At 37.7% G+C, this 14,409-nt stretch overlaps 1 protein-coding gene across 1 annotated transcript in view; it reads right to left on the bottom strand.

Annotated features, from left to right (window-relative positions):
* The window catches only part of LOC133519828 (cystinosin homolog), a 57,547-nt gene that overhangs the window by 41,971 nt on the left and 1,167 nt on the right, over positions 1–14,409 (bottom strand). The window contains exon 2 of the mRNA XM_061853948.1: positions 6,090–6,169. The gene's annotated coding sequence lies outside the window, so the exon portion shown is untranslated. The remainder of the gene's footprint in view (positions 1–6,089; positions 6,170–14,409) is intronic.

Here is a 14,409-nt window from a genome sequence, read left to right as displayed (position 1 = left end):
TGGCGGTGACATAATCGGACAGACAGACGGACATGACGAATCTATAAGGGTTCCGTTTTTTGCCATTTGGCTACGGAACCCTAAAAACGTTAAAATTCATTTTCAGTGCCAGTTTTACCATAATGTTAACTTTTTATGTACTATTTGTACATTCAAAAATTTGAAAAACAAAAAAAAAATTTTTTTTGCCGAAATTTACTTACTCATAACATTTTTTTCTTCTTTTGTCCTCAGAAGTACGTGGTTAAAATCTTCGAATTCCTCGTGTTAGACCGTGTATAGACAAAAACATACTTAGATACATACAATACATCCACAACTCTGACAGCATTAGAAGTTTTTGGAACCGCAATTATGGGTACATACGTATTAAAAGATATAAAAAGTAAAAATTAGCAGTTAAAATACCTAAATTCTAAATACATACTTAGGCAATGTATCAAAATATACCTATATGGTTATTTGACATAAGCTTAAAACGCCTAAGCTTCTAAGCATCCAACATAATGGTCAAAATATACAAGAGAATGCGTAATGATTGTTAGTACTATTCATAGTTTTTTTTGGTACATTTAAGAGTATGTTTAGAAATCCTAAGCTTGGAATGTTATAAACTCATATAACATTTTTTGCTCCTTGGACCTCAGGAATGCGTGGTTAAAATCTGTCGGGTCTTGCCAGCGCACGATGTATACAGTGTGTAAATTCAATACGGGCAAATCTTTAAACGGTGGTTAGTATAGAACCTAAGAAGTATTTAGATAAATGTTGCTTAAAATATAATGAAAATATTAACCACATAAAACAATTCGGCACCCAATATAAAGCAACACACAAGTTACAAAGTACGAACCTGTTAGCAGTTACTAGTGGGAATTGTCTTAGAATGTAGGCCAAACGTACCATTTTGTAATCATGCCTGAAAATAATGTTTGCCTGTATCTGTTTTTCCTCTTATAAGGAAAAAAATAATTAGTATAAAAAGCTCGTATCTCGTAGTGTCATGTTGTCTCGTAATGTTTAGGCGGGTTTCCAGTTCCACCACTGTGCGGCACTGTACGGCACAAGCATATTATAATTCAGTAAATAAGCACAAAAACAACAAGTAATAAAACAAGGGGCCCAATACATTTCGCGATTCTTCTCTTTCCGAACAGACTCTATTTATTGTTGCTTTATCCTTTAAACGTGAACGTGACGTAATAGACGTAATTGTAGACGTAAGCAAGCATTCAATAAAAAATATTACTCTACCTTCTACGTAAAGATGTGCAATGTTTATTATACTGTAGCGGTCGAATGCGCCAGCAAGTTCTAGTTGTAAATAACTGCCAATAGGTGGAAATAAAGAGGTAACGGAAAGTAGAAAATTATACATCCACAAAGACATCAATCTTCGCATAACTGCAAAATGTCTCATACATCATATACCAGTAGCTTGATATGCAGTTACACTGAAAAAAATAGATAGCCGAACTGGTTTTGTAACTTTACTAAATAACTAAACTACGGTTATAAGAAAATAAACTTTGCGTAAATTTACAAACTTATTTTGTAGTGTATACCCAGTACCTGAACACTGATAGCCAAACACGGTTTTGTAACATATAACACATAGTTCGCAAGTCCCAATTTTTGTGTAAACAGTAACTTTCTTTCTTTGTACGGTGAAACGGAACGTGGAAATTAAGTAGTAATTGACTACTGTATCTAGTTAAAAATAGTAATACTGCACATTAAATGTTGGACATAGGATGCACATTTCGATGAAGCTACTATCCTCCCCATTTTTAGAAGAAGGTCTCAAGTTCTGACTACACATTTTTTATCTGACGGATGAGGACTATATTAATAGTAGGTACGGAACCTTTTAATGACTAGGTAAGTATGAATCACAAGAATGGCGCTTTGCAAAACTTCATTTCGACAAATCATCATGAGTCTTCTTCAATTCAGTTTTCTAGAATAGGTACAATAACTGAAACCTGGGGGCCTAGCCAAGTGACAATCGTTGATAGTAAACTGTTAACCGTTAACCGTAATCGTTGATTAATTACTTAATTTTTTATGGCTCTTGTTATCCGAAATAATGTATTGAAATGTGGCGTTCCATGGCTAAAGCGTCCTTATGGCCCCTTTTGCATAAGGACCCTTCTCTGCGGAAGTCACAACGTCACGTGGTTTTTCATTTATTGCATCTGTCATCCCGATACATTTTTCTTTCCTGTCGCCGTTTGTCGATATACGATTCTCATCATGGCTATAAAAACTATTTAACAACCGTAATATTGCTTCTAGCAGTTCAAACACATCGCTTACCTTCCCAGTAAACTTAACCCGAAATGGGTTTGAATGAAATTGATGAACAACAATGTAACAGTAGTAGCTGTTATGATAACATTTTCCAATGTCGCACAAACGTGTTTTCCTTGAATGGTATAGACCGGTTCGTCTATCCCTATTTACAGAACACAAACTGAGAGGGAATAGACTTCAGAGGAAATTCAATTGGAAATTATTTTATTTCCGTTCTCTGTCACCAAACCCCGTTATCAAAATTGCAATTCATAGAAAATAACGGTTGGCAAAAGTATTTTTTAAATAAGTATTTGGTAAGCGATTACCGCCGCCCATGGACACCTGCAACACCAAAGGGGTTGTAAGTGTGAAGGGTTGTATCTATCGCAGGGAACCCTAATTTCACAGTTGGTGCCGAATTTTGACGAAGTAAAATAATAATATTACCAAGAAATATTCATTGAATAGACAATAAATCGAGCTGGGTAAAAAAATGTTTTAAAGTAAATATATTACTTCGCCACCCGTCCCCTTTACCGTATATTTTTGATTATGAAAATTATATTTTAACTAAACGCCCACAAATTCACCAATATAATTAATAATGGAATAATGATTTAATGCTAGTTACGGAGAAATTATGTACTAAAGGCGAATTTGGCCTTTGTAATTTTTAGGGTTCCGTACCCAAAGGGTAAAACGGGACCCTATTACTAAGACTCCGCTGTCTGTCCATCTGTCACCAGGCTGTATCTCATGAACCGTGACAGAGTTGAGAACTGAAGACAGTTGAAATTTTCACAGATAATGTATTTCTGTTGCCGCTATAACAACAAAGTACCTGGGCGACCGAGCTTTGCTCGGTTATAACTATTTATTGTAATATGGTGGTCTATAGGTGATAATCTTAACTACATTTTTTTACTAAATTAAACTCGTCTAAAACAATAAAAATTAAAAAATTATATATAAACATGAACATATAAAAAAACAAAAGTTAGTCACCGGGCGAGATTCGAACCCGTAACACTCGTTTAGCAGTCCGCGTCTTAACCCGCTGGACCAGACGGACAGTGGCCGGCAACACGAAATTAGCGACCATATTCTGCGTCGGAAGAAAAACACACGAAAACTCGAAAACACGCGTTTTCCCAAACATAAGACTAATCTAGAAAGATTGTATACCCCCAAAAACCCCCATATACCAAATTTCAGCGAAATCGTTAGAGCCGTTTCCGAGATCACAGAAATATATATATTTATATATATACAAGAATTGCTCGTTTAAAGGTATAAGATACTAAAAAGTACGGAACCCTCGGTGGGCGAGTCAGACTCGCATTTGTTCGATTTTTTCGTTAATGTCATCTAAGTCAGTTTATAAACTACCTGTAATCGACAGATTTCGCTATATGAAGCGTTTCCAAAGACTGAAAGGCTTCCTGAAAAGCCATCACGAGGTGCTCTTTTGTAAAATACCTACTACGCAGCTAGTCGGAGAGAGACAGGAGGTGGCCAGGGGAACTCTATGATAAAACAACGCAACCTAATTCTGTTAGAGGTTTTTAGAACTGCCTCGATGAGTATTAGTTGCCTGTGGAAAGCAAAGTACAGTCAGTGATAAAAGCTTGTACCAAAAATGATATTTTTGCCAAAAAATTATTATTTTTGCCAAAAATTTATTATATTACGGAAAAGTACGGGAATCGGGATGACCGATGCTACGAAAAGTCACGTGACTATTTCCATGCATTATTTAAGTTTCGATTGGCCTTATCTATCAACGATTATCATCTTAGATAGGCTCCCTGGTTATCGAAAAGCTCATACGGGTTTGATGCATTCGCTACGTTGACGTCATCGGCGCGTGCGCAGCTGAAAGACAGTGCACCATGCGTCATTTGCATTATGAGTTTAACTGCTTTGTATTGTAACAAAAACACATTTAATTAGTTATTGTAGTGCATTGAAAAAAACAGTCTTTTTTATGATTTATTTATTTAGTCACCAGTAGTAAATAAGTGTCGGTTTACTTTCGGTGGCCAGTAGTAAACTCTTAGTCTTAAGAGTTTTGACGAGTCCAATAAGTACTTTGGGGACACAAAGGACAGTCGGCAACCAGAGCATTTTTAGCGTTCCGAACAAAACTTTGTTGACGGATTATTTAAATAACATTCTTTGCATAAAATTATTCGACGAAAGCCTTAGCTTACACAATGAATCACATAAATGAAGGGTTGTAAACTTGTAAGAGTGCGGATTCCAAGCCCAGAACGGGAGCATTCCCTAATCCCAATAAGGCCTAGTTATTCCTCTATACGTTTACTATGTTCTGGTCGTAAAAGTGACGTCGTGTGCTACTCTGTCTGTGACTTCATACTCTTCATAGTGCCTAAACATTCAATAAAACTGATTCTGATGTGACTGTATGTTTTGAGTTTATTAAAAACTTGTACAAAAGTAGCTACTATTCATTATTGTCCTGTGTTATGTAGCATTAAATGAAAAAAAGTGTTGACAATGACATCAACTTCTTTTGCTTTAGCGTGCAAACAAGGGAATGTTGATCAATTATTCAATAATATTTTATCGGTTGATCTAATTAGTTTTTTTGAAAACGTATGATGAAGATAGTCTTCGATGCAGTACCCAGTTCAAGTGTATCAGCTAGTTTTAGTTATTCAAGTGATGAAGGGACCTGGCAAATAAAGCTAAGTTCTTGCTGGCATAGTTTCAAATGAGGTTGTAGCAGTTGTACATATTTATATTCCATGCATGCCAGTAGGAAAACCTTACCAACCTTATGCTTGTTTGAGTCTTGGGTATAATCATAGGTACATTTGTGCAATATCGTCATAAAATTTATCAAATTTGAGTAAAAGAGTTGCGTGTCTGCTATGTGCTCTCCGATATATCCCCTTATTAAGATAATCAATATAGCGATACATCTTGATTAATTACTTTAATTATATAATTATTTCTTTGTGAACGCATAATATACGATATCAGATTATGTAAATCGTGTTTTCTTTATTGCGTCAGTGATGAAACATTAAAAAATTTGGCCAAACTTGAGTACCCACGTCGCTATTCTTGCTGTACTCGTACTTATAGAAAAGGAAATATGTACTTAGGGTACGAAAATAATAAGCCAGGAAGCTGAATAAACCTCGAAGCTGTCTATGGGCCAGCCAATTATTTTTTACAATTTTGGGGTTTAGTTGCTCCGACGTAAAACATATATAGTATAGCCTACTCGTACAAATTTACAAATTCATCCAAGCCAAAATTTGCCAAAACGCCCTGTATACATTCCCGAACTAGTTATACCTAATAATCATTTATTAGTTATAGGTATTACGTACAATCACCCCGAGAATAAATACTTCGAGATCATTGCTCCATACGAATGGGCGTCAAGGGCATGTCGATAGCGTTTGATAATATATCATCTTTATCAATTGATGCTGCTTATGTAGTGCCATTATAAAAACGGGGTCAAATGGTAATACTGTATGATGATTTTAAAAACGTTCCCAAAATAGCGTAATAATTTATCGTGTCACGCTGATAAGCAATGTGTATCGTGTTTTCAGTTTAGTTCAGTCATTTTGCATGATGCATGACGAAGCACAACAAACTAATCTGAAACGAACTTATTAGACTGGCGCCGTAAAAGCGTTTCATTTTTTTTTGCGCTCCTCGCCGTGTAAGATTATCGAGCTGCAATGAATGAATTTCAGTTCATTTTATCCGATTCGGAGGACCACAATATTTCGATAATAACTTACCATATACGAATATTTAATCAGCCGTTCCCATTGCCGACGTTTCCTTCCCAGTGTGTTCATGGTCGCCGATCATGGCTTATCTGAAAAATAAATAGAAAATGATATACCTACGGGTTGGTCGGGTGGTTTGCTTATAAATAACACTAAGTATCGCAGGTTTAGAATTTTAAACGCCTATTTAGAAAGCAACGTTACCTCAGTATACCTACTTTATGGAGTTTTACAATTGCTAGAATGAAAAAAAGTTTGCAACGCTCGACGGTTAAAGTTTGATTGGATAGCTTAGGCGAGGATCTAATGCAAACTCCTATCGTTTTTAAAATAGCATCACCCATTCCAGTCCTCTTATAAAGTTAAGTAGTCACAGATCTCAATATTCTCAATAACCCTATATCAGCACTGACCAATGGCAAACAGGAAGGAGTTATCCCATTAGGGTATAGATTAGAGTTCGGTAGCAATTGGAAAATTGTACCGCTATTGCCCACCGTTCACTAATCGGCACCAATGCATGCGACAGTATCATGCGATAAGGGGATATTACGCAAAACAGTCAAGAGTTTTAATCTAAAAATAAGGAGACATCGAAATCCGAACGTAGTGTAGTTATACTATAGTACAAAGCCAGATATAAACTAGGGGAAAATTGTCCCACGACACGTGCAACGTTGCGTCCGGCAATGTCGCGCCACTTCACCCGACGACGCTGGCGATACGTGGAACAATCGTCCCCTGGTCTATCCCTGGCTTGAACCTTTCGTAGATTCTGCTTCCACTGCGGCCATAGCACGAGTATCGCAGGCTAGCTACTGATGCCGCCGCGCAGACGCGCAGTTGTGCCGAAACCGCTCAATTTATTTAAATTTAAATTAGCTTATAGCTAACCTCAAATCTACGTCTTTTTTGCCTTGCTAGGGAGTCTCTCTCCCAACTGAGATACTTGAAAATATATGAGTATCTTATGTCTTTAAACAGATTTAAATATAACATCGTGTACATATGCTAATATGCACTCACATAATTGATTAAAGAAACTAAAAGCAGAGCTGGCAGTGCTTAAATCTTTCGCGTTTTTGGGGACGAGGCTCAAACCAAAGGCGGTCTTCACATTGGATGCGGATTCGTACGCCGCGCCGCTCCGGCGTGCGAGCGGGACATCGATATATACGCGCATAGCGCTGTCACGCTCATACACCGGAGCGAAGTGCGAAATTCGCATCAGCGTGATAACTGCAAAAGTGCACTTTAAACTACAGTGCACTGCAATTTGGACAATTGAAAGGACGAGCTGTGAGTACCATCCCTTTACCATTATCTCACCCCCTACATAATACACTAGTGCTCTCTGCGTTTATACCACCAGAAATTTGCATTTTATAATCTAGACGGAAGACGGAACTCTACGATAAGTGTTCATGCCCAGTGCTACGTCAAATCACCAGGAAATAGGCATACATTGTCACTCCCAATAATCACAAGTTGGTAAAAATTAACATTGATAAACTCTACAGGCTCCGTACAAAAGTATACCATACTTTTTATACGTGAGTGTGTAATTCCGCAGCCACTCTCTAGTCGACTCGACCTATTTATATCTATGTTTGAATCGTTTTCATATATGTATATAGCTATAAAAACACTAGGACAAAACAAAAGAAAGCGCCGTAATTAACATTATAATACAGTCTGGTATCGAGCCGCTTAAAAAACCGTGACAGAACAATTATGTAAACTAAACATGATACATGGTAATGTGTATTCTAAAACGCAGTGAGTATAACCTACATAGAAAACAATGAACAGGTTAATCTATGGTTGACATTCATTTAATGCAACTGATTTACAATGGTATAACAGGAATAAGTAATTAACAGCACAAATTAGGTTTAAAGGAAATACTTAGTTACACACGTTCTTATAAGAAAACAAAAAGCTTATCCAAAATAACCTGCTACTCTCAGTAGGGACTAGTAGGCTATTCTGGACTTATACAATTAACTCTGTGAGCTGTAGACCTCGCAGGCGCGGCGCTATTTAAGGCCGAAGCATGCCGACTGCGTGTGCGTAGTCATGCGAGTGGCGCGTGCGCTAAAACCACACGCACATGTCACTCAAGCGCTGTGCCCGTCTTTTATAAGTAAGATATACCAACACGCACTTGCACCTGCACGTCTACGCACATGCATCCAGTGTGCACAGTCCTTTAAACAATTAAAAAAACTAAATCAACAAAAAAATCTATATAAGTAACTATAGAACCTGCTCAATTTTACGAGAATCGGTTGAGAAACGCGATCTGTCGTGGAGAACAGATGAAGATACTCGTACAAAAGCATAGCGCGTATAAGTCACTATTTCTGTATGTTATTTCTTCATGCTTAAACCATTAAACTAATTTAGATTAAATTTGGTATGGAGATAATTTGACTCCCAGGACAGGTCATAGGATAGTTTTGATCACACTAATCGTCCCTTAACGGGAAAAAGAGGGTATTTCATTTACTATGGAAGGCGGATATGGGAGTACTAATTCTATGCAAATAAAGTTGTGAGTAGACAATTATTACAGATATTTTTATTATTATTATATAGGCCTTTGTTCTGAACATGATTGTTCTTTTTGAAGTCTTGAATAGTCATATGAAGCAGGGACTGAAAAACCGCAAAAGACCGGTAACCTAAAATAAAGGTATCAATTGAATAGGTATCCAAAGCTAAGGGTACCCGAATAAAATCGCAAAAGACCGATACCTAAGATAAGTGTATCAATTGAATAGGTATCCAAAGCTAACGGTACCCGAATAAAATCGCACAAGACCGATATCTAAACTAAGGGTATCAATTGAAAAGCTATACAACTGTAACGGTACCCGAATAAAATCGCAAACGACCGATACCTACACAAAGGGTATCCATTGAATAGGTATCCAAAGCTAACGGTACCCGAATAAAATCGCACAAGACCGATACCTAAACTAAGGGTATCAATTGAAAAACTATATAACTATAACGGTACCCGAATAAATAAAATGTAATAGGTACATTTTTCAAACGGTACCGCTACAGTTGAAAGGGTACCGTACGGTACCGTTTCAAGTAGACTTCTACTTTGGAATCCAAGATGGCGGCTGTGCACTCGTCATAAAAGTCGTCATGGATATCGTTTTATAGGTTTTAGGGAGTGCAGATTTCGAAAATGATGACCATTTTGGAATCCAAGATGGCGGCCGTGCATTTTGTCATAAAAGTCGTCATGGATATCGTTTTATAAGTTTTAGGGAGTGCAGATTTCAAAACTGATGACCATTTTGGAATCTAAGATGGCGGCCGTGCACTCTGTCATAAAAGTCTTCATGGATATCGTTTTATAGATTTTAGGGAGTGCAGATTTCGAAAATGATGACCATTTTGGAATCCAAGATGGCGGCCGTGCACTCTGTCATAAAAGTCGTCATGGATATCGTTTTATAGGTTTTAGGGGGTGCAGTTTTCGATATTGATGACCATTTTGGAATCCAAGATGGCGGCCGTGCACTCTGTCATAAAAGTCGTCATGGATATCGTTTTATAGGTTTTAGGGAGTGCAGATTTCGAAAATGATGACCATTTTGGAATCCAAGATGGCGGCCGCACGGTGGGCTGAAAATCGGCCTTCATAGAAATAGAAACCGAAGTATTAATTTTGAACTTTTTTTATTGGAATAGCTTTTGTTGGGTTTTATTATGTCCAAAAATTAATCTTAGCTAATTTGGTTGGAAAAATAATTAATTATATTTTTTTTTTCAAAATCTTTGTATGGCGCGTATCAGAAAAATCGAGTTTTCTCCGAAAATAAAATTTAACCGTAATATCCTGACAGATGATTTTAAAACCAATTATTCTTGATTTTTCCACAATTAGAATTTTCCTACGGGGTGCACTTTTTTTTAATCGATGTACTTATTTTTTTAGTAATTTTTTATTGTAATACGGTTATACTTGTTACTTTGACTACAAAAAATTAATTTGGGTTTGATCGAACCAATAATCTACGAGTAGTGAATTTTTGTTTTAATCAAAATGTATGGAGCGTACGAGTAAAATGGATTTTTTTTTTCAAAAATTAAAGGTATACCGTAATATCCTTACAGATGATTTAAGTACCAATTATTAAGGATAATTTGTAGACATGCGCGAAACAGTACTTCAAAAAGTAATGCTATATCACATCACTTTTTCGAAAACGTAATGTTACACTGAGATATCACATCACTTATCACTCGAAACGAAACATTTACCCGAACGAATACAGCGCGCGGGCGCGCGCGTGATGGCAACGTCACACTCATCACAGTACTAACTACATTACGCAGCGAGTGTTAGGACTCTAGGGCGTATCATATCGGCGCGTCGATCTATTACGAATTGCGTTTTTTCACCGCCATGTAATAGATCGTTTTTGTTAATGTTTTTATTTTTATAGTCGTAAAATATGCATCATAGATAAAAAAAAATAAAAGAATATATCTGTTAATTAATGAGATAACGCCATCGAGAGTCACATGGTAGTATTTTTATTTGGGTATATCAATAAAATTATGATATGATACTGATATGAGAATGTACTGTAAACACTAGCTCACTATTAAACTAAAGATAAATAAGTAACTTCACTCGTGCTTCATTTAGTTTGCCGCAAAAGTCAACCAAGCCAAACATTTCACAACAATAATAAACAGTAAATACGTTTTTGTTCGTCAAATTCAAACTCGCAAGCGAATTATCATTTAGCCGCATCATTATAGGTAAAATACTAAAAACATTGTAAGCCCTATGGTAACGCATTACAGTTTTAAATCGATTGCAGGTGCAAAAATCCGTTATCGTATCAATTTAATGCAATATTAGGCGTTTGAGTGATATCTCATTTGTGATGTTACGCGCATTACTTACACATGTCTAAAAAATATACCAAAATCAATGCAACGCCTTACCATATTAGGTAATTTCCCTTAAACCTTAGCATGTGTTTTGAAATCTACGTTGTGCGCTACTTGACTTAACGTACACTTTTGTTTGAATTAGCAATATTAGGTCGGCAAATTACAAAGCCTTTGACAAATACCGACTGCCGCCGCGCCGCGCCGCGCACTCGCACGTGCACGTAGGGAATGGAACCGCCGTGTTTCGCGTCGGGCGCTACGTTAATAGACCATATGCAATTTACGTAAAAGCTAAAACAGCTTGTTCGTATTTAATCAGCGCTTGAAGCGATAACCCTTACCCGGGTTTTTAATATCGGTAAGCGCTAACCTGAATTAATTCAAATAAAAGGATTAGCTTCTTAACCGGTAAGCCAATCAAAAGCTTACCGAAATGAAGCGGTTTTTGGAACACAGCTTTACAATAACCCGGGTTTTTGAACGGGTTAGGGTAAGCGGGTCCGGTCCCTGTTCCGGAATGCTATTTTAACGGTCGGGTACCCTTTCAAAATTGTTTTAAAGTCTAAGGGTACCGTTTGGATGGAAGCTTGTTTGGATACCTAAAGTATTGATACCGCTTCCGTAATGCTATTTCAACGGTCGGGTACCGTTTCAAAATTGTTTTAAAGGTACTTTTATTTAAGGGTACCGTTTGTACGGAAGCTTATTTGGATACCCAAAGCGTTGATATCGGTACCGAAATGCTAGTTTAACGGTCGGGTACCCTTTAAAAAGACCGGTCAAAACCGTTTTTAAGGGTACCTTTTCAGTCCCTGATATGAAGTCTCTTAGTTCAGTGTGCCTGTCGGCAAAGGCCTCCTCCAACTCCTTCCATTCCAGTATCTCTTCTCTCTTGCGACCCTTGTCCAGAGTGGTCCCACTGTACCTATAATTTCGTCTTCCCATCTTGTTACTTGAGGGCCTTGCGATCTTGACCCGTCTGTAGGGTGCCACAAGAGAATTCTTTGGCTCCACTTTTCTGTCTTACATCTTATAGTGTGACCTGCCCACCTCCATTTTTAGGGTTCCGTAGCCAAATGGCAAAAAACGGAACCCTTATAGATTCGTCATGTCCATCTGTCTGTCCGATTATGTCACAGCCACTTTTTTCCGAAACTATAAGAGCTATACTGTTCAAACTTGGTAAGTATGTAGATGTATTCTATGAACCGCATTAAGTTTTTTACACAAAAATAGAAAAAAAGCAATAAATTTTGAGGGTTCCCCGTACATAGAATCAAAAAATCTTTTTTCATCAAACCCATACGTGTAGTGTATCTATGGATAGGTCTTTAAAAATGATATTGAGGTTTCTATTATCATTTTTCTCTAAACTGAATAGTTTGCGCGAGAGACACTTCCAAAGTGGAAAAATGTGTGTCGGTCCCCTGTAACTTCTAAAATAACAGAATGAAAAATCTAAAAAAAATATATGATACACTACACATTACTATGCAAACTTCCACCGAAAATTGGTTTGAACGAGATCTAGTAAGTAGTACTGGAGAAGGATTTGGTGAAGTTGGACGACTTTTTCACCCGCTGGCGCCTGTGCCCAAATCCTTCTAAGACCGAAGTTTGCTGTTTCCACCTGTCCAATAAGCTGGCACATAAGACCCTCAGAGTTAGATTCCGGGGTACAGCCTTACAACATAACAATTCCCCAAAGTATCTCGGTGTTACACTGGACAGAAGCCTGACATACCGATTGCACATAGAGAAGCTGAAAAGTAAAATAAGGACCAGGAACAACATAGTCCAAAAACTTACTGGAACCTCTTGGGGAGCCACTGCGTCCTGTCTGCGTACCACGGCACTGGCCCTGGTTTACGGCTGAGTGCTGTGCTCCAGTATGGATGAACAGCGTACATGCTGGTTCCGTGGATGTCCAGCTGAACGAAACCATGCGGCTCATTACTGGTTGCCTCAAACCCACCCCAACATTCTGGCTCCCAGCTCTAAGCGCCATAGAACCACCACACCTGCGGCGAAAAAAGTGTCATCTCCGAGAGGCAATAAAAACCAAATGCCAACCCACGCTACCTATTCATAAAGACCTCAGTGATTTCGGAGAGAAACGACTCAAGTCCCGTAACCCGCCAGCTCTTGGTATGGTGCATATTGACTACGAGTGGGATATACGCGACTCATGGATGACTGAGTGGAATGCCCAACAATTAAGGAAAAACAACTTTTCACACTCAACCCAAATAAACGTCCACCTGGCTTCGACAAACCGCGCCGGGTATGGAGTCAACTGAACCGCATACGAACAGGTGTTGGAAACTGTGCCCACCATTGGCATAAATGGGGCTGGTGTGACTCCCCTCAGTGTGTGTGTGGTGACCCTGAGCAGACGGTCGAACACATTGTTCTGGAATGCCCTCTCACCAAATTCAAGGGACGGATTGAAGACCTCGCGAACCTTAGTGAAAGGGCCATAGAGTATCTGAAGAGTGCAAACATCAATCTCTAGATTAATATCTAACTTAAATCCAGTAAAAATGCCATACGATAAATAATAATAAGCTCCAGTCCCACGGCCTTGCTCTGTTTTGCTAGATCTGTTAGCATGTAGGTATTGTATTCTAGTTCTTTTGGGTTTTCTTCAAACAAGACTATGTCGTCTGCAAACCTTAGGTGATTTAGGCGTCTGCCATTTATAGTATTACAGATATAGTATCATACATATCATACAAGTTACTGAATATTGAGCAATCAACAACAGTTAGGCTCATAAATATTCTAGGTGTAAACAAAAATCCAATAGAAAGTTAAACTGATATCACCAGCTGTACACAAAGTTGAATCTTAAGTGAAAATACTGGTCGGACAGGTCTCACAGACAGTCCAGTGAATGCACTCTTTGCTGTTAACCTTAGTAAAAGTTGTATTAATAGGTTATTTCTACTATCTAAATGTAAAATCAGACATATCTACATCATCTTACAATAATCGGACAGACAGACGGACATGACGAATCTATAAGGGTTCCGTGTTTTGCCATTTGGCTACGGAACCCTAAAAAGCAAAGATGCTTTGATTTTCTTTCAGCTACCTACTTGTGTTTGAATTGTCCATTAAAAGTATTTCACTAAAACTTAACAGTGACCAGTCTTTTTTGTTAAATATATTCGGTCTTTACCTTTTATATGCCACTGTTACAATACGCTATTGAATCAATGACCTTGAAGTTTTAAATTAAAGTCCCAATAATTATAACACGCCAAGCATAATAAAAGGTGAATCCAATTTCAAGTACTGTATATGTCATAATAAAAAAAAACAATGTAATGGAAAACTGTATACCTGTGTTTTTGCTGCAACATGATTAGATCCTTATGTTAAGGAACCAACT

The sequence above is a fragment of the Cydia pomonella genome, chromosome 7, assembly GCF_033807575.1.
Source record: "Cydia pomonella isolate Wapato2018A chromosome 7, ilCydPomo1, whole genome shotgun sequence".
NCBI classification, from domain to species: Eukaryota; Metazoa; Arthropoda; class Insecta; order Lepidoptera; family Tortricidae; genus Cydia; species Cydia pomonella.
The sequence above is the reverse complement of the archived record's forward strand: the minus strand, read 5'-3'. Positions and strand labels throughout refer to the sequence as shown.